The sequence below is a fragment of the Ambystoma mexicanum genome, chromosome 6q (genome assembly GCF_040938575.1).
Source record: "Ambystoma mexicanum isolate Mex_15411 chromosome 6q, UKY_AmexF1_1, whole genome shotgun sequence".
Lineage (NCBI taxonomy): Eukaryota > Metazoa > Chordata > Amphibia > Caudata > Ambystomatidae > Ambystoma > Ambystoma mexicanum.
In genome coordinates, this window is record NC_090937.1 from 60,407,894 (window position 1) to 60,433,929 (window position 26,036).

The 26,036-nt window shown below is 40.7% G+C and overlaps 1 protein-coding gene across 2 annotated transcripts in view; it reads right to left on the reverse strand.

Annotated features, from left to right (window-relative positions):
* The window catches only part of LOC138515767 (myoneurin-like), a 562,617-nt gene that overhangs the window by 388,304 nt on the left and 148,277 nt on the right, over positions 1 to 26,036 (reverse strand). The gene's annotated exons all lie outside the window — the stretch shown is intronic.

The following is a 26,036-nucleotide window of genomic DNA, read 5'->3' on the forward strand; positions in this document are numbered from 1 at the left end:
CAATTACAATTACAAGGGCACTCAGGTTTCATGGTCAGTAGGCTATAAGAGACTTGTGAACTACTGTGAATTCTTATGTTTTGTGACTTTCCTGGTTCCCGCATCCCTATCCATTTACCTTTCATAATCCTCTTTCTGGTTTCCCTCATTCACCCTACCTATCCACTACTTCTCCCTAACCGTCTTCCCCCCCCCATTGGCTGCCACGTGTGACCTGCATTCCTGAAACCAGGCAACTGTGTCAATCTAGGGTGGAGAGTCGACTTCCATTCAGCTTCCGTGGTCAGGGTGAAGTTGTGTGTCTTTCTTTGTGGGTCTGACACCCACCCCCCACCACCTCAGGTAGCCAAGGGAAAGGCAAAGTTGCCCGATCCCAACCCCAGGGCTGTGTCTGCGAGGCAGAAATACTTGGATAGAGGGTCCTTGAAGAGAGGATACCCAAGGGTGGGACATGGTATCCCCCTTTCCTTATACCCACCTACCCTCCCTTAGCCTTCATGGGCTATTGTCAATCCTGTCCTGTGTCCCTTTCTTCCAGCCTACAGGACACTGAGGTCAGGGAAAGGCAATCCGGAGATACCACCTACTTCTTTTACCAAAAAAACCCATTCCTACAAGAGTGAGGAAAGAACAACCAGAGTCAAAAGGGAATTCCTCTAATAAAGTTCTTCCCCCTAAGATTACACTAAGTACCGGGACGAGGAAAAAGCCTTATAGAGTAGTGCATGACGACCATATGAAACACCATTATATTACTGTGACGAAGAAGAAGATGGAGTCAGGAGGAATACAGACTTCCTCTATGAAACACCACTATGGCAGTGGGACGAAAAAGATGCAAACAGAGGCACACCACCATACTCAATGGATTTGTCCCAATAACAAGGCCAGGCAATTGAAACTAGGTATACCCACCTGCAACCCATTAACCAGGCAAAGATGTATGAAAAAGAGGGAGAAAGCAGCAACAGCAGTAGAAGTCCTGGGAGTGACAGAAGCAGATGTGGTCGTGAAGCCAGAAGAGGAGCTGAAAGTAGGCGAGGCTCTGAGGGGAGCATTTGTGTACAGTGATGCAACTTGGAAAGCACCTATACCCTGAGAACTAGGAAGGCTGTTGGTCCTGGCAGGAGTGGATGAAAAGATGGATCTCCTTGTGACCCAGGCGATGCAGAGGAAGGAGGCCAGCTAAGGTGCCATTCTTTCACCCATCAAGAGTAGTGCTCGATTTCCTGGGGCACTGTGAATGCCTGATGGGTAGAGGAAGTTTTAAAGTTTTAAAGTATACATTGTATCGGAGTGGTCGCGTTCCTTCAAAGAAAGGAAGGAACATTTTCAAAAATCTCTATGTGAAGTGTCATTTAAAGTAAACAGCCTCTGTGAAAAACTGAGAAAAAAGGGGAGCCATGCGAAGAGATGAAGGATGAGCAAAATTCCCAAGAAAAACTAGTAAGAATAATTAAGCTTTGGGGTAGCCACCAGGCGGGAGATTGACCCAGGAGGGCCGCAGACACTCCACCATAAAGAACTATATACTGGGAAGGTTTCCAGGCAGGGGAGTGACCCAGGAGAACCACAGACCCAGAGAACCAGTAAAGAAAATCTGAAGAAACAGTGATTTATAAAGAAAGTGAATGTTGAGAGAGAATCTTATTTGGGCTAATGAACTTTAACAAGAGGACACAGCAAGAGCCCAGGGCACCTGGTTGCGCGACATGCAGTGGGTGGACCGTGTGGTCTGACAACTACGCCACAACCACGGGAGCCTCATTGAACAAGTGAACCGCCTGACCAACTAAAGCGAAATAAGCAAAGAGGAGCTATTGAGAATGGGGAAGGGAACTACGAAGGAAACACGTTGAACTGTCATGGTTTTGCAAGTGGAACATTTGTGTTAAGCAAGTTGAAACTTTGTGTTAAAGAAAGTGGAACTTAACCAGTTGAACATTGGTATTTTGAAAATGAACTCTGTGGAATCGAAAAGGTCTAAGCTTGTGCAAGGGAAGCATGGGAGACCCATTGAAGAGTATAAACTAAAGGACTTTTGGGTTCGGGGAGAGGGAACCCGAAGAACCCAAGCAAGGAGCTGTGAACTTTTTGACAAGTGAATCCTGTAATGTGAACTTTTGAAAAGTGAATCCTGAGAAGCCTGTGGAAACTTGTGATCCTGAGTGCCTTGAACTTGTGGAAGGGAGTTACAGAAGAAATCCATTGCCAAACTATTTTTCCTTTGAACACTACTGAGTTTACCAAGTCCCATGCACATTGTTATTCTATGGAAGTGAGGGCAAGCATAGGTTTTGACACAGACAGTATTTGGCTTTGGACTGACATACTTAGACTTCCCTTAGTTTACTTTCCAATAGGAAACATTCCCACCTTAGAGCTAGGGCAAGATAGGCATTGCACCATCCTGCGTGTTCGTGTCATCTATTGATACCATGCCTGTCTCACAACTTCCTTTTGAAAAATAAAAAATAGGAAGATTATTTTTTAATAGCTTGAAAGTAACTAATTTTTTACTGTTGGCTCGCAAAATAGAAGATGGAATAGTTTGGCATGAACAAAGAATTACAATGTACAAGGAGACCAACATAAAAGACTATAGTGCAAGCTTGTCACAAATAAAACGTACATACACAATACTTACTCATTACTAGGAGCACGAAGGCGAACACTTGCTCTAAGTTTGCACATCTGCACCATCAGCATGCTAAACAAGGATTTTATAGGGCAAGCTACCCTGAAGTCATGCAGCTTGTTAACGCATAGTGGTGGAGGCTCTTCCTCGGCTATGTAGGCCAAGCAAACAGAGTTTTTTCAGCAACAACAGTTCTTCACCAAAGTTGTCATTACCTCACATCGATGGCAGGTACACCAAGTGGAAACAGCTTCCATGCGACGAAGATCAGGATCCTCGGAGTGATCATCACAACTTTCACTTGATTCACCATCTTTTAGACTACTTTCACTCGCAACCATTTCCTCTCCAGCATACTCTGGCTCGCAAAGATATGGCTGAATGGATGCCATAATTATGCAGGATTGAAGAAGTTGAAAATCAACTGTGTGAGAAAAATATAAAAAATAGTAATTTGGATAAAGTATTGAATTGAGGTTTTATTTGAAAATTGCAAGTAAAACAAAATGAGGAGAAGAAACAGACATGTTCTACAACATCCATAGTGCCAAGAAAACAGGAATGAGCCAAAAGTTGAAAAGTTCTCATTGGCAGATGGAAAAAAGAAACCGATGTAAATATACAATTTAAATATGGTTTAGTAAAGGAATTTGTCAATTATGTAATAATTATTGAAATTGGAAGTGCATACAGAGTAAATTCATTTGAGCTAGTGTAAGTACAGTTTTCAGTAGTTGCTAGGTAGCTGAACTGAGCAAAAAGAATTTGAGGAGGCACATAATGAAATAGACAGACAATAAGGCATGCATTTGTGCTGTGACGAGGGGCGTAAGCGTTTGATGTCCGCTTGAGGGACGGGTGATCTGATTTACTGCTGCGAAGGAACTTGAACTTAGGGTGATGGATCAACAGATACGATTATCACAAGATGGAGGCTTCTGACCGCCGAGTTTCGCATGTGTAAATGTGATAAAATCAAAGGTAAGATGTATTGGAAATAAGTTTCATATCGATCGATATATGCTAAAAAATACATGCCCTATCCATTGGGACAATAACATTTCTGAGAGAATTTCCCCTTTAAATACCAAGAGTATTGAACAGGACATGCTTATAACAGGCAGAGATTCTATATCAAATTGAATAAGGCTGATAATCATTTAGCTAACAGACTGCAGGGAGTGAGGTCTACACAGTTCATAAAGGCAAAAAAAACCCAGATGAGGAATTAATGACCAAAAACAGTCAGATTGCAGAGGAAATAAGAAGATATTATAAATTAAAAAAGGGAGCACAGAAGGGAATTGTACAGAGTATATTGGCTCTACTTATCTGCCTAGAATTAGGCCCTCTGACAGGGAACATTTTGAGTTAGTCAGAAGTGATGGCGGTCATGATGGTGATAAGGAAGCTGAAGTCCCGAGGCTAGATGGATTTAAATTTGTATTTTAAAAGTCTTTTGCTCCTAGATGAGCGTCCAGTATAACTACACTATTCAAATATTTTAAGACCACTGGCTCTGTATGGCATTCTACTGGGAATATAATTGAAGGGAAATCCCTAAACAGGCAAAGTATCCAGAGACTTGCGATTCCTATTGTCTCATATCCTTAATCAAAAATGATGGCAAACTCTACTCAAATATATTGGCTAATCGGATGGACGCCCTTCTACCAACACTGACTGGCTTGAAGCAATTGGGATTCATACTCTGGGGGGCAGGAGATTGGCCACATAATAAGGGTGACACATTTAGTTGAGAAGGTGAATGCCGAGAAGACCTTTGATAGAATCAATTTAGCCTTCCTTTTCCATACTATGGTTCAATGGGGTTTGGGGTCAAGCTTGGATCTGCACTTCAGCCTTGCTACCATCACTGGTCCGACAGGGGTGGTTAATGGAATGAAAGGAAAACCCATTTGAATATCTAGAGGGGCAAAGCAGGATTGTGCAGTGTCTCCATTACACTTAGCAATCTCTCTGGAGCCATTTCTCCAGCAGTTGTGGCTCAGCTGGGAGATTCACGGTATCCCTTTTAAGGGGCTTAATTCATAAGGTGATTGCATTTACTGATGACTTCTTGCAGTTGCACAGAAATACCTAGAGATCATTGGCAGCTCTGCTATCGGAACTGAGGGAATATCATAAAGTGCTGTGCTTTAGTGTAAAACTCCACAAGTCAGGGATTCCTAATATGACAGGAAGGGTACAGAAAAGGTTAAAGCTTTGACAGGCTTGCAACAGGCCTCTAAGCATATAGAATATTTGGGAGTTCTGCTAACCCCCTCTCTGGAGGGAATATATTAATTACCCTCCTCTTCCATGCTAGATGGAATTAGATCTAAGTAAGTAGAAGACCCTGGAGATGTTGTGGCTGACAGAATAGAAGCAATTAAAGTGCCTGTTCTATCATGACTATTAACCTCTATCAGGCCTTTCCTATTACTGTGACAGATTATTTTATTCAGGAGGTGGACACTATGATGCTGGTGTTTGGATTAACCAAAAACCAAGGATATTTAGAAATGCATTTCAATCTCTGAAAGAAAGAGGAGGGTTGTCTATTCCCAACTTCAGAACATACTTTGAGGCAGCGTAGCTGCGCCTCATTAGAGTGGTCCAGACAGAGTAGATATGGATGGAAATTGATCATGCAGTAATGGGATCCTCCTTGACAGGGGTGTGGTGGCTCCTTAGGCCCGACCTCCCCCGATACCTGTACTGTAGTTCAATAACGCATTTGCTAGCGATTAATTGGGACGCGTTAGCTGTTAAAGTTCACCCAATATCTTTCCCGTCACCACTCAGTTCAATTCATCCCAATCATCAATTCACTCCAGAGATGCAGGGAGCAGTGTTTTCAAAGTGGAAGTAGACAAAGATGACAAGATATGTCGGAGTGGGAAAGCAATCAAATCCTTTCATATGTGTATGTGGGGCTTTGATCTGGGGAATAGGACAGAATTAGATGCTTTTAAATTAGGCACTGGGTTATGGGTTATGCAGCAGAATAGATCTGTTGACATCAGCGTGTTTACGCCATTTGAGTAATTCCTAGTAATCTCCGCAGGGACATATGATATCACTGATATAGGTTTCTGTACTGTACTACAAGGGTTAAGCAAACATGATGCATGTTATTACGTGGCTAGCCTGGGCTTATGTTTGCTTTTTGCCCCTTGGTGATGCTGTTTGTATGAGTTTGGCATTGCAGAACTGTTTATATTCTGTGAAAGCGCCCATTTAAAAAGTCTTAAAGTACTCCCCTCCCTGCCCCACTACCCCTCATATTGTCATTGCACAGCCCTGCTCACATTTTGGGGCATATATAATGTGTAAGTGATAAGTTTTATCATTCAATCTGTGAAAAAAGATAGGAAATAAAAAGAGATGAGAGTGGTTAAGATACTACATATAATCACGATAGCAAAGCATCAGTTTACTGAGCATCCTTGCGAGTCAGAATATGCTTCTTAAGTCTTGGCAAAGCCGGAGTATAATGAGGGTGTAACAAGAATGGAGTGAGGTGTCCTTGTCAAAATTAAGTAAAAATACTACCCACGGGCAAATAAAGCTGGTAGGCTTCTAGGGTTGTGTAAGTCTGTATGATGATGGGGATGGTGGCAACATTCAAAATACTGATGGCGACATGGACAAAATGTATGCTAGGTACTATGAAAACCTGTACCATCCTAAACTGTCTCATACATGAATACATTAATTTATTTTGGATAGAGAACAACTTTACCCCAGAAGGACTTGTTGGAACTATGAGTAAAGAATAAAAGATGTCCTGATTTAAAGAGGAGTACAGATATAGCGGAGAAAGACCAATTAAAACCAAAAATAGTTTTTAACAGTAAAGAAACCATCAATGTATCGGAGTTACAGGAATCAGTTAGAAGAGAAAATTATCATCACATTCAACACTTTGAAGAATTTCAAAACAAATATGTGGGATCATAGGAAAAGGCAACAATGCATACCTTCCAACAAGATGTGCTGTTCAAGTCATCCAGGCTGCATAACACCTCTGCTTGCTCAAGGTGATTTGGTGGCAGTCCTCAACATGCTCAAGGGGAAATGCTGGCAATCTATGTCCAAACCTGTGGGCTCTTTCAGATCAGTTAGATGAGCCTGCACGGGTCACCAACGGGAAGAGTAACAGTGGTGGTGGAAATCCAGGAAAACTACACAAAAAGCACCTGGACACATTTAGAAGGATGGACCTTCTGACACATTTACATGTGACACAGGGATGACTCGGAAGAAATTCCATTTGCACCTGAGAAACTTTGCTCAGCCAATTAGATAGCTGGAAATGCGGACAAACCCTGGGTTGTAAATAGTAAATCCCCCTCGGTTAGGAGGGCATACAGGGCCAGTAAGAGCCCTACCTTGGGGCTACCTAGTTTCGGCTGGCAGGCAGTTATGCCCCCTGAGAGGGGGATGATTGCTAGACTCTGCTTGCTCCACTAGAAAGCGATATGATTATCCCAAGGTTCCGTGGCTTTCATGGACTTACCTCCAGCTTTAAGCACAAGTCTTTGGCAATGACAGAGACTGCAGCAACCAACCTCCTTTTTGCCTACCGATTTGTTGTCGCCCGTCATTGTCATTTTCCACAAACACATGGGTTCCCACAGCTCCATTACATTTTCCCAACGTGCAACTGCCGCACAGCACAAATACCCCTATTCTTTCCAATGCAAGCAATAGTCAGGAAGCCTTTATGCATCAGGAGTCAACACAGGACATGCATGATCTGACCCTAAGTGAGAAGATGCACCATACTGTAGAGAATGTTAATACCTCTGAGTTGAACTCTCCAAAATCCATCAAAGAAATTCAATCTTTGATTAAGAGTGTAGGTAATCGTATGCCCCATAAGTCCCAATGGTTTTCAAAGGGATTGATGGGTTATTCTGTTTGCCTACTATCCCTCAAACTATTAGAGCAGCGTAATACCTTTATTGAGAAAAAGGAAGCACTGTGATGATTCCTTGAAGCTATGTGTACTGTTTTACCCAAAATGGGTGATGGCAAGATAATCAAACTTTCTATAAATTACAGGCCTATTTTGGTTCCTGACAAGGATTGCAAGATTTTTTACAAAGGTTGTTGCCATGGGAAGGGCTGACTAAAACAGTTTTTTCAAGTGTACAAGGACGTTGTCCAGTACTAGCCTTCTATGATCAGTAAATACTAAAGCTCACTGTTTAGATGGAGCAGATATGGGTGGAAATGGATCTTTAGCTGGATGTCACTACCTGGAAAATGTTGTTATGGTTGGGGTCCCATTTTCTTTTCACAGGTCAGCAATCTTTACACCAACAGTTTTTGAGTATCCCATGTTTTCTACCCATTTTACTCCAGGAGGTAGACATGGCAGGATTTTTCTTTGTTACACCTTCATTTTGTGCTGTCCTCTCATGCTCCCTTGGAGTACAGAAGGTGCAACCATAACATTGAAGGCATTTTGTTTGGCATAAACAACTCAAAGAGTCTGCTTATGCAAACATATTCATACCTACAGGACTAACCTTGCAGATTCCATCCTCTGTTACATGAGCACAATACTTTTTGCCGGAATCAACCTAGAAGTTTAATGTCAACTCATCATAGCATAGATGCTGACAGAAATGGTGTAAAAGGACACAGTTGAGAACCCTCTTAAGCATTCCAATTGTGAGACAATCTCAGCCTACAATGATTTTGTCAAGAAATGTATTATAGTTGGTGTTGTTGGCTGGTCTCCCCATATTATTATGAGGCAAGTTGGAGTTCATTAAAATGATGATCCACCCTTTGATAGTAGATCAACTGAGTATTCTGCCCATGGCGTGGCCCAGGTCTTTCTTTTACAAGATTGATTCTATATGGTCAATCTTCCTATGAAGTAAAGGCGGTGCCAAAATAGCTTTGAAGAATTCAAAGTTTACCAAAGATAAATGCATTGTCAGCTATTGTTACTTCTGTGTTATCAAAAGACATTTGGAATACAACAGGTGTGTTGTTGGCTTAGAGCTGGTCAACCTGGAGATAATCCTGCCTTTCTTCAATTTGAGTCGGTGTTAGCTTCTCCATTTGTGCTTTTTGGGATGCTTGGTATGTCAGCTTGGAAGTCAAGTAAAGATGCTCTTGCAATAATAACAAATCTGGATTTACTTATACTGCTCCATGAACTCAAATTATGGAACCACTCTCTAATCACAGTCCATTGGGTACTACAACCTGATTTGGGTTTGAAATTGTACTTTAATTTGGCTGAAGTGGCACTCATGTGGGTTTGAGAGTGTTGACGAATTTCTGACTGATAACTTGATTTAATTCAATTACTTTGTGTACTCCTATTTGCTGGCCAAAGTGGAGTTCCTCCATTATCTATAAAAACAAGCCTTCACAGCAATTGCTGAGGGCAAAGAAGAGGTGGGCTTTGATATTATCATGACAGATAATTACCCAGGCATATAGGGTCAAGGATCTACAGGATAATAACTGATGCTTCCATCAAATACCATTTGGATATCATAGACCCAGTATGCAGAAGCCTTTTGTCTCCAGATGACCTCTTGGTCCTTATCTGGTTGAAGGGAGGCCTTGCATCCAAATCAGCAAGTTTCATCCAAACTAGATGCCACATTATCCATAAATTCTAGCATGCAGTGGAATGCTATCTGAAATTTCTATTGCACAAAGTGAAGGGTGCAGATGAAACTGAAGTGGACCATGACAAATATGCCACAATCACATGCCCTTTAATTGGAACCTTGCTGACTCTACAAGATCATGCTCACAAAGGTGCATCAAATATGAAAAAAATCTGAAGTCCTCAAGCTGATGTAAGTCTTGTCTAGAACATCTCCCTGAGGACTCCTTGCTGGTAGTGAGGATGGGTCATTTTATTATTCAATCTTTTAGGGTAGACAAGAACTGAAGGCAATGTGAGCTCAAAGTCAGGCTAGGTCAGGGCCATACAACTCAGGTGATATTCTTGCAATTCTTCCTTGATGATTTCTACTCGCATGGAGATATGCATTAAGAATGGCAGTATCCAACCTCCAGTTGCCCATAAACACTGTGGGTCTCTACCCAAATTGCCATAGCTTACTTTGTGTGTTGTGAAGGCATCACGAAGTAAGACGCAGACAAGTGATTATATTGTCTATAAGCTAGCATTTATTTCTCAAATGTCAGGATGGAGTAAGGTCTAACTTGCCCTGAACTAAGGTGGGATTTCCCTACCTAAAGAAACTAAGGATAGTATGAGTCGTAAAGTTCAACTTAAAAGCCTGTCGGCTTCCTAAACCTACGCTTGCCGTCACAACTAAACATAAACAATGTGTAGGGATGTCAGCAACCAAAGAAACAGTGTTCAAAATAAAGTTCTGAGTTTCTTCCAGCTCTTGGATAACTTTCAGCATACTCTTCCCCAAGTTCAAAATAGTTCCACAAAAAGATCTCGGGTTTCCTTCCCCAAGTTCAACATAGTTCTAAATATCCTTGGGGGTCCCTTCCCCAAGTTCAACACAGTTCACAGTTTATTCAACTTTCACAGATTACAACCTTATTTCAAAATCCACGCTGTAACCTTTGCGGCTTTTCACCCATTCACTTGGCTTATTCTTCTCTTTAGCCGCTTGATCACGTGTTATGCTAAACAACTTCAACCTCTTGATTTTCCCTGGCTCACTCAAAGTAGGCGTTACTGGGTCTAGGTGCAGTTGTTGGACCACACGGTCCACCCATCACAGGTCACGCAAATGATAACCCATGGCACTTTGTATTGTTTGCTGATTTTTATTGGACTCTCTTGTCACCATAGGTTTTCTCTCTCTGCACCTGTGACATTAGTCAATCTGTATTTTGGTTTCTCCTTGGCAATCTCTTGGCTCTGCCAACACGTACCTTTCACCCAATGCAATTCGTGGTGTTTATTCCTTGTCACCACCTTACTTTCATACCATCCACTAGTGCTTTTTATTTGCCTTTCACTTGCACCACAAATTTGTATTATTGGGTTTTCACTTGGCTTTTTAATTTCACATTGTTCATAAATGCTTGTTCCTTATTTTCACTGCGTTCATTAACACACATCATTTTCTCTCCACTCATGCAGTATTTTCATATATTTTGCATAGTTGTTCTTTAGTTCGGTATTCAATAACTCATTCAACACTTTGTAGCTTATTCGATACTCAATAATGTCCATTTGGTCTCTCCAACCATTCATTCATTATTCACATCCACTTGTTCAGCATCTTTCTCTGCCAACGCCAAGCCCCTGGCGCGCCCCTGCATGAGTGCTCTCTCCCCGTCACTCCCCGGCATATGGCCACTCCTCTGGGTGCTTGCACATTCCTCTTCTGCTTTCACTCACTACCATCTCTCCTGTCGGGAGCACCGGTGAGCACTGCTCACCTCCGAACCTTCGTGCTGCATCCTGCAGTGCAGTAGAGACTTCGGTGTCCCCCAGCTCCAGTGGAGGACATACGGCTCAGGGTTCTCCAGGGCTCTTGACTCGCTCGCGGTTCCCTCTGGTTTCGGCATCTCTCCCGCTACCCCTGTTCAAGAGTAGTCTGTCCCTCTATTGCACTCCAGCATGGATCAATGTAGCTGATGGCGTGGAAGGCTAGACTAATTGTGTAGAGACCAAAAGGCGTGACTAAGGAGAAGAAAGTTGGAGGTGTTGCAGAGCCAGGCTCAAAGAAGGAACAGTGGTGTGCAAGGGTGTGTAGAGCATGCCTTAAGGGGTGTATTATGTGGGCCTGGGGGTTCAATGCATGGCTGGGGATGTGTACAGCATGGTGGAGCATATCTGATGATGTGCATGTTCTAGAGTGGCTGCAGATGTGCAATATGAGTCTAATTTACAATGTTCACGATGTGGGTCAAAAACAGTTTTAGGCACAGGAGTAAATTTTCAAGCGGTCTACAAAGAAGTGCTCGTAAGGATGTTGGTGCGGGGAGCCTGGTGGTAAACTAAGAAAAATATCTGAATTTCAAAAACTGGTCACTGTATGTTTTCATCATAATTCGATTGTTCAGCACCCTAGCTCTCTTCTTTCTGTGGGGCTGTACTGTCCAGTGTATCTCTCCATTTGGGTTAAGCCTGGTTGAACATGCTATTTTACATGTTTAGTTTTTGTATATGCGTGCTTGTTCTTCAACGGTTTATTATATATGCAGGAAGCTATGGAGGATACTTTGGATTGGGTTGTGAACGATTCTCTTATCCAGTATCCAAGCATTACTAAACTACTCTGCTCAGGGTTGGGCGATATGGACCAAAAGTCATATCTCGATATGATATTTTTGGGCTGAATGGCGGTATACAATATTTATCTCAATATTGCTTATGTGGTTTAAATGCTCAGTTGTAAGCCGCTAACTACATGTGAGAGGTCACAAACACCTTTATTGATATATAAAACGGCCTCATTATAAGGTAAGCTACCGGCACCGTTGTTACCGGACCGGCATATTCCGAATTCTGCGTGCAGGTGCCTTTTAGCCACCAGGTCTGACCTGCACCCGCACCCGCTCGCAGACTTTGACGGATGCCCCGCCACTGTTGCACACAGTGCCGGTGCATCCGACCTCCCCATTCCCTTTGAGTCCTATGGGACTCAAGTGGGAATGTGGAGTAATTTTTTCTGGCGCCTGGCTATGGGGAATTACTGGGATTGCCGGGGCTGTAATGCCCCGGTAATTCCCCATTGCCAGGCGCCAGAAAAAAAGTACTCCATCGGCAGCCATGCCGTTCTTACCGGCACCGCTACTGCCAGGGTCGTAATGAGGCCCAATGATCAAAATAAAGTGCAATACAGGGATCCTCTTCCTGTTTCAAAATACACATATCTGTGTAAATATGAAAATTTAAATATATGGTAGCATATGTAATATATATATGTATATATATATATATATATATATATAAGCATATGTAATGTATATATATATATACACATATACATATATATATATATACACACATTACATATGCATATATACATACACATTACATATGCTACTATATATATATATATATATATATATATATATATATATATATATATAAAAAACTTTTTTTTTTAAAAGGGACGTAATGGTTAAAGTGCACTAATAAAAACCTATGAAATTCAATGAAAGAAAATTTTTAAGGGGACATTATGGTTAAGTTGCACTAATAAAAACCTTTGAAATTCACTGAAAAACTGAAAGACGTTATGATTAAGTCCCATACTCATCACCCTTCACCTCCCCAGAGAATATTTGATAAGTTGGACAAGTGCAACGTTGTGTTTTTCAATATGTTTTTACCGCGATGTCCGCGGACACTGGCCTCAGTACGCAAATCCAAGATGGCAGGCGTTTCCAAAAATCTGCCGCACCTCATGCTTCACTCCAACCAATCAGTGAACACTTTGTGTGTCCACGGACACGACACAAGCCGATTATCCAATCGTTGTCCTGTCCGCGGAGCAAACAGGGAAGTGTGTCCACGGAGCGGACATAGGTATCACACATTTTTTGAGAGCCACTTTTTGGTCATTTTAAAAAAAAAGTACCGGACGGATTTTTACTAAATTTACAAAAGCACGCTTTCGGGACCAAGCCACCACTCCTGCTGCAAATGTGGTGAAAATCCATCCAGCGGTTTGGGCTGTAGGCGTGACGGAAATTTTTTCACCATTCAGTCTATGGGACTGTAACTTTGCCAAACCTGGACCAAACCTCACCAAACTTTGCAATATAATTCAGGGTGGGCAATATACATTTTTGCAAAATTCGGTGAGGATTAGTCCAGGGATAGCGAAGTTATAAGATGTCCAAAAAGTGCTCTTCCTATGGGTTTAGCAACTTAACCATAATTACATGGCCGCTACTGCAGGCCATGTAATATATAAATATATATATATACGTATGAAGACCCTCATCCGGCAATGTTGAATGAATGGGGGGAAGCTACCAGTGAATGCTCGTTCAAAATGTTGACAATACTTGTTACATATGCCCCTTCTTACGCAAATATTTTCATGTTCCATTTTGAAGAGACCTATGTATTGAACACAGAACCGTGGAAAACCAAGATAGCTTTATGGAAAAGGTTTATAGATGACATCTTTGGTATCTGGCTAGGCACCAAGGATGAACTCAACCAGTTCTTCCAATATTTAAACAATTGCCATGAAAGAATTACCTTCACCCTAGAGATGGGCACACCCAACATTCATTTTCTGGACATTAATATTGGAATCATTGGTAACAATCTACAAACCAGTATTTACAGGAAACCCACGGATTGTAACAGTACACTACGATTTGAAAGTTTCCACCCAACCCACTTGAAGGACAACTTACCCTTCAGTCAAATGTTACGTCTCAAAAGGATTACATCTGACACTAATAAACTACAAGGAGAATATGAGGATATGAAACAAAGGTTTATCAAGAGAGGCTTCCCTGACGCCACCGTTGATAAAGCTATCAGACGTACCGCGACTCTTTCAAGATCCAACCTACTGGAAGATAAACCTAAGGAGATTAATACCAGACTCATCCATACATTGAAATTTTCCAGTCAGAGCTATCAAATCAAGAGAATAATAACCAAGAATTGGGATCTCATCAAAGCAGACCCTAATCTTAACAGATTATTCCCTGAACCGCCTATGTTGGCATATAAGAGAGGAAAGAACTTGAGGGATAGTTTGGTTAAAGCTGAAAAGAAAACATCATCAGTACAAACGACTTTGAGAAAACAAAAATCTGGAACTTACCCATGTCTACACTGTCAGCATTGCCCTAACATAATTAAAGGTGAATACATCCGACACCCTAACAATGGTAAAAAAATATTCCTATCAGATCATGCCACTTGTGACAGCAAAAATGTCATCTACCCCTTAAGATGTCCCTGTGGGAAATACTATGTAGGCAAAACTAATAGGAAAGCGAAAGAACGCTGGACCGAACATAAGTCGAATATTAGAACACAGAACGACAAATCACCAGTCTTTAGACACTTTAAGGAGAACGGTCATAACATTTCACAACTTAGATGGGTTATTTTAGAAACAGTACATTCTCTACCAAGAGGAGGAGATTTTGCTAAGAAGTTAGCACAAAGAGAACTGTACTGGATCCATAAATTGGACTCAGTTAATCCCAAAGGACTTAACGAAGATTTCTACCTAGGTCCTTTCCTTTGAAACACCTCTCCTTTAACGCAACATCCTTTTTCCTCCGTTGCCTTTAAGTCTAAATATAGGCATCAATTTTTTCCCCCCCAGAGGTATTAGAATTCAGTTTTGGGTTCGCATCTGAGCTAATCACATTTAACCTCAACAGATTGTGCACTCATCTGATATGAGGCAGAGTACAGCATACCTTGTTTATCATATTGATACTATTTATTTACTTGACTTCTATGGATGACTTTACTAGTATGTTTTCATTTACAAATGCATATGTTTTTTATGTATAACATGTCATATTTGGCTACAAATGTCTAATATATCCATGCAGTTTAGAATTTGTACCTCCTATGTATTACCTCTAATGATATTCGGGTTAATCATTTTTGAAGGTTTAAATATACCCTTGCAATGACACTAGTTTTCTTAATTACATCTTTTGTTAGACTCCCTTCACACGTACTTTCCCATGTATACAGACTTTTTGAGAATATTAAACGAACCAGACTAATTTCTTTAAATGACACTACTTATTAGACTCCCTTCATACGCATTTTCCTGCATACATAGACCTTTGTGTCATATTTAATGACTCAGGTAAACTTTACATATCCAACTTTTCACATTCAGCCGTATTTACCTCTTGACCACTTTTTGCTACCAGACTCGTCTCTTTAAACGGACGTATACATGGTGTTTTCATTGGCGACGTCATGTGCGTTACAGCGTGATGACGTCATAATAATGACGTATATATTAACCGCCATGTTTTTTGGAGGCCTATAGCGACTGCGGAATCTCCCCGCTCCTACCTGTCTTTCCTGCCTTACAAAGACTACAGTAAGTTACTTATTCTAGGACAGGGCCAGACTACTATAACCCTATTTTTCAATTTTTGCGCTAGTTGGATACTCTTGACACTGTAGACCTGTTTGGTCGTTCTATTTGTAACGAGTGGCGCCTCCATCTTTTAGGTACCGCGCACAGACTGAAAATACTGTTCTCCTTTGACACCAACACGTCCCCTAAGCCGCTGAGGGATTCAGATACAAGCAATTCATGTTTGGCTAGGGACCCAGACAGCTACAACTTGTTGGGATGACACACTTGTGTTACGACATGACCCAGTCTATCCTTTAATGTAACATACGAGTTACTGTGATTGACACAACGAATAACTACAGCCCCTGATGAAGAGAACATTATCTCGAAACGCGTTGGGCATTTGCTCTTTGAAAAATAAATCCAGATTGGATAACCAACTCTTCGTCGAATTGATGAATATGTTTCGATACTAAACAGATATCTTGAATTACTATGTTGTTTCATTGTACGTTAAATTGATTTACTCCATTTACTCTGATTCCCCTCTTGGGAATAAACCTTTATTCAGCTTGTTTAAGCGATTAATAGAGTGCAGGGGACGGGAGTTCCCTAATAGGGTTCTTTTTTGTCCTTGTGTAATTGTACAACCCATATGCCAGGGTTGATTTCTTTTCTCCCCTGCACCTTGAATTACTCTTAAATAGATCGCTCTATTTCATAATAGAGTACCATATACACATTGAAGTCAGTCTTACATTCTGAGTGTCAGGTGTGTTCTTTCCAGTTAGTTAGTTTATTTTCCCTTCACGGGTTGGCATAAATTAACACCTGCACCAACACCAAAGTATGTCATTCTCTAAAATAAATACTTTAACAAACAAAGAAGCCACTACACTAGCATTTACAGAAGAAGAGGCTAAAAGGATCCTTAGCCTAATAAAAGATACCGACAAAGAGACGTCAGGAGATGACAACCCAGAAAGACTAATCTTTAAACTGGAGAAATTGATAAGAAGAGAAATATCTCAAAAATTGCATGCTACAACTTTAGCACAATACTACAAAAGCAAAAAAATCCCCCGCGGATTAAGAGTTTACCTCAGACCTACCTTGTGTAGGGACAACCAATTATTTGTTAAACGTTGGGAGCAAATACTTAACAAATGCTCACTGGACTTAATTCTTTTAACCATTGAGGAACTAGCAGGATCTCTCTCATCAATAAATCAAGAGATTGAGGATTTAACAGCACAACTGTCTAAATTTAAAACAGCAGAGGATCTAACAACCATCCTTGAAGATACCAATCGCAAACTAGAGAGTTATAAACGCGACATTGAACAAAGGAAGATTAGGAAGTTCAGACGGGACACACTAGACTACGCCCGGGACATTGTCTACACTTGGCAAGACTTCTACAATAACACCCGACCTGGTCCTACTAGACCCTTGAGACAACCTGGTACACCGGCACCTATCAACAATAGTGACAGCAGCGACGTAACCAGTGGCGAAATAGATACGCCTAACCCAATACGTCCATCCTTATCTACAAATATACCTTTAGATTCCACGGAACCACGCACACAACCGGATACAGCCACTCCTACAACATCTACAACGCCTTTTTTAGGCGGAGGAAAACCAGAAGAAGCCAAAAGAAAACCAAGGCAAAAGAACAAATAATAGAGTCCAACATTTTAAATATCTCCTCCAAAATTCTAACTAAATCACAAATGGACACACTGAACTTGGGCCTATCATTTATTCCCACATCCAGCACTAACAACTTTGAAGAAGAAGTGAACTTATTTAAACTTATACGTAAAATGGAACTCAAAGTATTCTTTGATTCACTTCCTGAACCGACTGGACAACACAAGGATCATGAGTATCTTGAATTAAAAAATAAAAGTTCTTTTCATCCTCAATTAAATCATCCAGTCATCAATCTCTTCAAGTTTAAAACCTCAAAAGAACTAAAACGACTCAAATACAATACTCCTAAAAAAATCAACATTAGGAAACATCAACTCAAATTGATAAAAGAATTGGCAGAAGACTCATCTATCACACTGAAACCAGCCGACAAAGGCGGCGCCTTAGTACTGATGGATACCAACTTTTACAACTCTGGATGCCTTAATTTATTGAATGACCAAGGCACATATTTGGTATTGGACTCTGACCCTATCCTGGCCATTAAAGACATTATTAAGAAAGCAGTCGAGAAAGCATCAGAAATGGATTGGATTTCTGACCAGACTTGTGACTTCCTCATTAAAAAATTTCCAGTGACCCCGGTTTTCTATGCTCTTCCAAAAATCCATAAAGACAAGACTAAGCCACCATTCAGACCTATTGTTGCGGGGACTGAAAGTGTGTTTCACCCCCTAGCTACTTATTTGGATCAAGCACTCCAACCATTGGTCCAACGGACATCCACTTACTTGAAAGACACTGCTCATTTCCTTAGAGTTATCAATGAAGTACAAATTGACAATTCCACATCTATTCTATTTACACTTGATGTTAACAGCCTGTACACCTCTATCCCGCACCAACAAGGGATAGAAGCGCTGGAATGGTTTCTTTTGAAACACAGAAACACCAGGATACACAAAGTATTTGCTATGGAACTTATTCACATCATCTTATTCAACAACTATTTTAGGTTCAATGATAAATTCTATCTACAAACGGCAGGCACATCGATGGGGTCACCAGTGGCCCCTTCTTACGCAAATATTTTCATGTTCCATTTTGAAGAGACCTATGTATTGAACACAGAACCGTGGAAAACCAAGATAGCTTTATGGAAAAGGTTTATAGATGACATCTTTGGTATCTGGCTAGGCACCAAGGATGAACTCAACCAGTTCTTCCAATATTTAAACAATTGCCATGAAAGAATTACCTTCACCCTAGAGATGGGCACACCCAACATTCATTTTCTGGACATTAATATTGGAATCATTGGTAACAATCTACAAACCAGTATTTACAGGAAACCCACGGATTGTAACAGTACACTACGATTTGAAAGTTTCCACCCAACCCACTTGAAGGACAACTTACCCTTCAGTCAAATGTTACGTCTCAAAAGGATTACATCTGACACTAATAAACTACAAGGAGAATATGAGGATATGAAACAAAGGTTTATCAAGAGAGGCTTCCCTGACGCCACCGTTGATAAAGCTATCAGACGTACCGCGACTCTTTCAAGATCCAACCTACTGGAAGATAAACCTAAGAAGATTAATACCAGACTCATCCATACATTGAAATTTTCCAGTCAGAGCTATCAGATCAAGAGAATAATAACCAAGAATTGGGATCTCATCAAAGCAGACCCTAATCTTAACAGATTATTCCCTGAACCGCCTATGTTGGCATATAAGAGAGGAAAGAACTTGAGGGATAGTTTGGTTAAAGCTGAAAAGAAAACATCATCAGTACAAACGACTTTGAGAAAACAAAAATCTGGAACTTACCCATGTCTACACTGTCAGCATTGCCCTAACATAATTAAAGGTGAATACATCCGACACCCTAACAATGGTAAAAAAATATTCCTATCAGATCATGCCACTTGTGACAACAAAAATGTCATCTACGCCTTAAGATGTCCCTGTGGGAAATACTATGTAGGCAAAACTAATAGGAAAGCGAAAGAACGCTGGACCGAACATAAGTCGAATATTAGAACACAGAACGACAAATCACCAGTCTTTAGACACTTTAAGGAGAACGGTCATAACATTTCACAATTTAGATGGGTTATTTTAGAAACAGTACATTCTCTACCAAGAGGAGGAGATTTTGCTAAGAAGTTAGCACAAAGAGAACTGTACTGGATCCATAAATTGGACTCAGTTAATCCCAAAGGACTTAACGAAGATTTCTACCTAGGTCCTTTCCTTTGAAACACCTCTCCTTTAACGCAACATCCTTTTTCCTCCGTTGCCTTTAAGTCTAAATATAGGCATCAATTTTTCCCCCCCCCAGAGGTATTAGAATTCAGTTTTGGGTTCGCATCTGAGCAAATCAGATTTAACCTCAACAGATTGTGCACTCATCTGATATGAGGCAGAGTACAGCATACCTTGTTTATCATATTGATACTATTTATTTACTTGACTTCTATGGATGACTTTACTAGTATGTTTTCATTTACAAATGCATATGTTTTTTATGTATAACATGTCATATTTGGCTACAAATGTCTAATATATCCATGCAGTTTAGAATTTGTACCTCCTATGTATTACCTCTAATGATATTCGGGTTAATCATTTTTGAAGGTTTAAATATACCCTTGCAATGACACTAGTTTTCTTAATTACATCTTTTGTTAGACTCCCTTCACACGTACTTTCCCATGTATACAGACTTTTTGAGAATATTAAACGAACCAGACTAATTTCTTTAAATGACACTACTTATTAGACTCCCTTCATACGCATTTTCCTGCATACATAGACCTTTGTGTCATATTTAATGACTCAGGTAAACTTTACATATCCAGCTTTTCACATTCAGCCGTATTTACCTCTTGACCACTTTTTGCTACCAGACTCGTCTCTTTAAACGGACGTATACATGGTGTTTACATTGGCGACGTCATGTGCGTTACAGCGTGATGACGTCATAATAATGACGTATATATTAACCGCCATGTTTTTTGGAGGCCTATAGCGACTGCGGAATCTCCCCGCTCCTACCTGTCTTTCCTGCCTTACAAAGACTACAGTAAGTTACTTATTCTAGGACAGGGCCAGACTACTATAACCCTATTTTTCAATTTTTGCGCTAGTTGGATACTCTTGACACTGTAGACCTGTTTGGTCGTTCTATTTGTAACGAGTGGCGCCTCCATCTTTTAGGTACCGCGCACAGACTGAAAATACTGTTCTCCTTTGACACCAACACGTCCCCTCAGCCTCTGAGGGATTCAGATCCAAGCAATTCATGTTTGGCTAGGGACCCAGACAGCTACAACTTGTTGGGATGACACACTTGTGTTACGACATGACCCAGTCTATCCTTTAATGTAACATACGAGTTACTGTGATTGACACAACGAATAACTACAGCCCCTGATGAAGAGAACATTATCTCGAAACGCGTTGGGCATTTGCTCTTTGAAAAATAAATCCAGATTGGATAACCAACTCTTCGTCGAATTGATGAATATGTTTCGATACTAAACAGATATCTTGAATTACTATGTTGTTTCATTGTACTTTAAATTGATTTACTCCATTTACTCTGATTCCCCTCTTGGGAATAAACCTTTATTCAGCTTGTTTAAGCGATTAATAGAGTGCAGGGGACGGGAGTTCCCTAATAGGGTTCTTTTTTGTCCTTAAATATGCAAAGAGCGACAGAATTAAAGCACTCAAAGAGATTGAAGTGCTTGAACAAGATGTATACAATGGTGCAGATGCGGAAGCAGCGAATAAAATCAAGATTCAAATGCAGACCAACATCAGTAATTACGAAGAGGAAATAAAAGAACATAAGCAGACAAAGTTTTTAAGAGATAAAGAAGACTATGCCACTGGCCGTATCTACACCTTTGCCAGAAAATATGATAGTGTTCGTAAATTAATTCAAAGAAAGCAGAGATCAATGATGAAAATGCAAGTCTGACAGAATCAGAATAAGAAGAGGATGCCAGTACTTCCATAGATGTCTCAAACTCCAGTAATGAGATTACCCCCATCAGGTTGAATTTTTTAGAGGAAATGAGACTCTTACATCAAGTGGGAAAAACAGGACAAGTGCGAAATACAAACAAAAGCAAGCAATTCCCAAAAACAAAGTCAGCAAAAGGAGGTCAAGGGGACGCCGGGGACAAAGGAAGAAAAGGAGAGCAATCGACAGGCCGTCTGACACGCTCTGGCAAAAGCAAGAAAGCTTCCCAGTAGAAGATACCATGCAAGTAATCAACTTATCTAACAGAATCTTGACTCAATATGAACAAGAAGTACTAGAAAAAGGCCTTTCCTTTTGCCCTACTGCTGACTGATTATTCCCAAGTAAGAATCGATCTGTACTGTTTTATTCGCAAATTGAGACTGACTAAATTCCATGCTGGTCTAACGCCTGGACAGAATAAAAATCCTTCACAATTGAACATCAGCGATATACCAGCATTAAGAGATCTTGTAAATTTAGTAGATATGGATACCGTCTCTTGTTTGTAGGGGTCTTGTGCCATGGCCTGAGTTCCTCCCCCGCACCTAAAATTAATCTACAGCATCTCTTAAATGCATGTTTCATTGCCATTTAATTTGAGGTGTGCATCAATAATCAACCTTTTTCTGTTATTTTGTTCACTAGTCCTCTAGTTTGGCACAAAATATTGATAGCACCCATTTGTATCTAATTTTCGTTACTTAGAATGTCTTTTTCTAGACTTAATGAGTTAACTGATAAACATGCTACCACACTAGCCTTTAGTGCGGAAGAAGCAACACGCATTTTAGGCCTCATTAAAACCACAGAAAAAACATTGCAAAGTGAGGATAATCCAGAAAAATCAATACAAAAACTTGAAAAACTTATTAGACGGGAAACATCCCAAAAACTGCATGCTAGCACTTTGGTCGAATATTTTAAAGCTAAAAAAATCCCTAGAGGTCTGAGAGTCTATTTGAGACCAACTTTGTATAGTGAAAATAAAGCGTTCATAAAGAAGTGGGATCAAATCCTCAACAAGTGCTCCCTAGATCTTATACTCTTAACAATGGAAGAATTATCTAAATCTCTTGAAACTATTGACTCCGAAATTAAGACTGTCCAAGAACAAATATCCAAACTTAAAACAAAAAAAGATCTGGCAGAAATTTTGGAGGACATCAATTCAAAACTGGCCAACTACAAAACGGAAATCGAACAGAGAAAGTTGCGTAAATTCAAGAGAGACCCTTTTGACTATTTAAATGACATAGTCTACACTTGGCAGGAATACTACCAACAAAGGAACTTTATTCGCAACAGACAACGCAATACAGGTTCAACAAACTCTGGCAACAGTAGTGATAGCAGCATTGGCAAACCTATACAGAGACCTACATCGGAAGAAACCAACCAACAAGACTTATCTGAGGAGAGAAATAGATCTAGAGCGCTAAGAATTCCAAGCTCCCCAACAAACAAAGAAATTGACCCTACCTCATCTACTGGGGCTTTTTTAGGCCTAAGAGAAAAACCAAGAGAGGGAAGAAAGCCTCAAACAAAAAAGAAAAACAAATAGGGATTAACAATCTGGTGGTGAATATCTCCAGTAAGTCTCTAACAACAGACCAACTTAATATACTTAATAAAGGACTCTCTTTTGTGCCCACTTGTAACACCTCGCTCTTCCAGGAGAAGATCTGCTTACACAGATTGCTGAGAAAACTGCGGTTAAAAATCTTCTTTGCTACACAAACAGAAATGGCACCTGAACCAACCCAAGATGACTTGCTGGAAATTCGCCCAAAAAGCACATTTGACCCCCATGTTCAGAATTCTATCTTGAACTTGTTGTAGAAAAGTGTTTTCCAAGATTTAAGTAAGATTAATTACAAGAGAAAAACACCCATCAATATTAAGAATCGTCAACTTGATTTGATTGATGACTTAGCTAAAAGTGAGGAGATCACCATCAAAGCAGCAGATAAGGGGTGTGCCATAGTTATTATGGACACATCTTTCTAATACAAGAAATGCATTGAACTTCTTAATGACACGGACACTTATGTTGCACTGGATAGAGATCCACTACCGGAGATTAGAATATTGATAAACAGAACGCTACTCAAGGCAAAGGAAAACGAGTGGATCAGCGATAAGACTCATGAATTTCTAACCAACTCTCATCCTATCACTCCAGTCTTCTACGGACTCCCCAAGATACACAAAGACAATCCTCCTCTTAGACCTATTGTAGCAGGAACGGAGAGTATATTTCACCCCTTGGCTATTTACATCGATAAACTACTGCAACCGATCATACAGGCAACATCTACCTACTTAAAGGACACAACTGACTTTTTGAACGGCCTCAAAGATTTTTCAGTTATCAGTGAAGAATGTATTATATTTAGTCTTGACGTCTGCAGTCTATACACCTCGATCCCCCATGGCGAAGGTCTGGATTCTGTCGAATGGCTACTACTTAACAATTCAGAGGTTCAGGGCAATCCACAATTTGTCCTAGAGTTGCTCAACCTCATTTTATTTAACAGTTATTTCAGATTCCAGGGTAAATACTTCTTACAGACTTCCGGAACCTCGATGGGATCATCGATGGCACCTGTCTATACAAATACATTTATGTTTCAGTTTGAAAGCCAAAATGTGTTAGAACATCCCACATGGTCCCCTTACATCCTGACATGGAAGAGATTTATAGATGACATTTTCGGCATATGGTGTGGCACACGTGCAGAATTGGACCTGTTTTTTGAGTACATCAATTCAATACATCCTCGTATCAAGTTCACCATGGAAGTCGGTAATCCATATCTCCACTTCCTGGATGTTAATTTGAGAATTAGTAACAACGTAGTTGCTACATCCATATATCATAAACCAACTGATGCAAACAACCTGCTACATTACTCTAGCTTTCACCCCAGAGCTATGCTCCAAAGCTTACCGTATAGCCAAATCCTAAGGCTTAAGAGGATCATTTCTGATCCAGAAGTTCTAACACAGGAATGCAACAAACTGGTGGATAAATTTGAGAATAGAGGCTATCCTCAAGATGTTTTGGAAATTGCTAAAAACCGAGCATCAGAGATTACACGCACCGACTTGTTAAAAACAAAACCAAGTGGTAAGGACACACCATTGTTATTTATATCGAAATTCTCAAGACAGAGTTTTGAAATCACAAGGAGCATCAAGAAGCATTGGAACATTCTTCACAATGACCAAACTTTGCTAGAATTATTCCCAACCCCACCAATGATGTGTTACAAAAGGGGTAGGAACATTAGAGATAAACTAGTAAGGGCAGAAAAAATACCGAAGGATAAGCAACTGTTTCTGACCACTAAAAAATTGGGCACCTTCCCTTGTTTGGGATGTACACACTGCAACAACGTCATCAAAGGTGATGTAGTAACCCACCCGAGAACTGGACAAAAAATTAAACTTAGAGACTACTCCACCTGTTTGTCATCAGGTGTAATATATTTACTGAAATGTCCCTGTGGGAAGGTATACATTGGCCAGACAAAAAGACCCATAAAACTAAGACTAACAGAATACAAATCAAACATACAATGTAAGAACCAATATTCACCAGTTGTCATGCCGCCGTCTTTTGGTGGTCGCTGGCGGTTATGGAAGGCTTGGCATTGGCGGCGCCATTAGAAGTTCCGTGTGTTTTTTCTTTCACTTCCTGGTTTGGCGGTCTAGTCTTTTTCTTCTGTGCGTCTTTCCTTTCACTTCCTGGTTTAACGGTCTAGCCTTTTCTCTTGTTTCCGTATTTAACCACGCCCCTCTCTGGGCTCTGTGCGTTGCAACTTTGTTTCTTTCGCTTTGTTGCCGTGCTACTGTGTTTCCAGTACTTTTGCCTGTTGCCTGATTTACTCAGTACCTAAAGCAGTATTCCTTTCTACTGCTTCTTCCCCTTCCTTGAATTTCCCTGTTTTTTCCGTTCTATCGGTTCCCGTGCCTTTCGGGGCTCCTCTATCCCTTCCTGTTTTCCGGATCTCGTTCCGGTATCTGGCAGTGGTGTGTACTTCCATCCCGGTTCCTCGGGCTTCTCCTGCTTCAACTTCTACTATCCCGGACTAATACTACAGCTTTGACTTCATCGGAAAGACTTTCCTGTTTTCACCTGCATTCCGGACTCACCAGTCAACTCCTCCGGCACTGACAACAACATCCAGTGAGAGGTTTTTTTAAGCGGCTGCTTTTTTCCTCTCTTCCTGGCATCTTCGGGACAGGGGCCGACTGCTTCCCTGTTTATCAGGGAATCAGGGTGGCTTCTTCCCGCGGACGACCGTATCTCTTCACAAAGAAGAAAAAACCAAAGGACAAGTCCTACAGACGAGGAAGTCTTCTGGAAGAGACAGGTGAGGAGAAAGGGGAGGTGGACATAGACTTATCTGATTTGGAGGATTCTTCATTATATCCCAGCACTTGTGACAGTTTGCAACGCCACGAAGAGAACACAATGTCTATTTCGGAACAGGTCCAAGATTTACTCACTGCAATGCAGAATGTGACATTAGAATTACAGGCTGTGAAAGCCGAAAACGCTGCTTTGAGGCAGCGTGTCGATCACTTCGAACAGTCCCGGAGTGATCTGCCTCCCATGCCCTTAGCCTGCGGTAAATACGATGGCTCTCCAGCTAGATTCA